Source organism: Nicotiana tabacum, chromosome 19, assembly GCF_000715075.1.
Source record: "Nicotiana tabacum cultivar K326 chromosome 19, ASM71507v2, whole genome shotgun sequence".
Taxonomy (NCBI): Eukaryota; Viridiplantae; Streptophyta; class Magnoliopsida; order Solanales; family Solanaceae; genus Nicotiana; species Nicotiana tabacum.
The window spans coordinates 53,506,034-53,507,159 of record NC_134098.1 but is presented as its reverse complement, the minus strand read 5'-3'; the positions used below and the strand labels follow the sequence as shown (position 1 = coordinate 53,507,159).

The following is a 1,126-nucleotide window of genomic DNA, read 5'->3' as shown; positions in this document are numbered from 1 at the left end:
ATGTGGCAACTTGCGCTGATAATGCAGAAACGACGTCTAACTCAAGGACCCCTAAATATTTTTGAACTGTGTGTCTGCCCATATCCCCTTTCCAGTCCGGATTACTTTTGGAGAATTTGTTCAATAATGCATAAATTTCATCAAACATTTCTCCAACACTTGATCTCCAGCTGCAACATCGACCACAATTTTTGTTTATGGATGTAGCCCTTCAATGAAGGTATGAGCCAACACTTCATTAGTCTAGTTGTGATGAGGACAATCTCTAAGAAACCCCTTAAACCTCTCCCAAACTGAATATAGAGATTCGCCTGACTTCTGTTTAAATCCAACTATTCACTTCTGATCTTTGTAGTTTTTCCTGATGGAAAGAACCGTGCAAAAATTTTCTAGCCAGATCATTCCATGATGTAATGGAGTTAGCCGGTTCCACCTTTAACCTCCTCATTACTTCTCCCCACAGAGAGAACGGGAACAATGTGAACCTCAAATAGTCTGGAGTGACTCCATTAGTGATATAAGTATCACTATTCTCCAAGAACTTAAAATGTGTTGTTGTGGATCCTCATATGGAAGACCCATAAATTGCCCATTTGCATATAGCAACTAGATCATGCTCAGTTTCAGCTCAAAGTGCCCAGTGATTCTGGGCTTCATAATGATGGAGGCGACATTATCAATGCTAAGTATTTCTACCTCTTGAACTGCCATATGTTGCTGGCCTGCCATGTTCACAGGTAATTGAACAAATGCCTGAAGATTATTTGTGTCCCTTGCCTCTCTCAATCTACTATGAAATGTTCTTTCAAGTTCTTGGTCAAAGCCTTGAAGTCTATCTTGGCTCCCGACCCTTCACATTCAAACACAGTTCTTGAGAGCAGAGCAACCAATAACAAACGTTCAACTTGATGAAATACACAACAAAAATAAAAAGCTAGTAAAGTAGTCAATATTCAAGTCCGCGACAACGGCGCCAAAAACTTGTTGCTCCCAAATGTACATGCAAGTATACATTATCAACAAGTAATATAATGATAAGTAGAGTGTCGAACCCACATCGGCTTGTGTTAACTACCTACTAATTTTACCAAAATTATTATTCAGTCGAGTCAATCAATGTTTAATA

At 39.1% G+C, this 1,126-nt stretch overlaps 1 non-coding gene across 1 annotated transcript; it reads left to right on the top strand.

The window, feature by feature from the left end:
- The first annotated feature begins 244 nt into the window (after positions 1-244).
- Positions 245-350, top strand: LOC142173922 (small nucleolar RNA R71). Its single transcript, XR_012703288.1, has one exon. It is a non-coding gene; the product is annotated as a small nucleolar RNA R71 (small nucleolar RNA).
- The last annotated feature ends 776 nt before the right edge of the window (positions 351-1,126 follow it).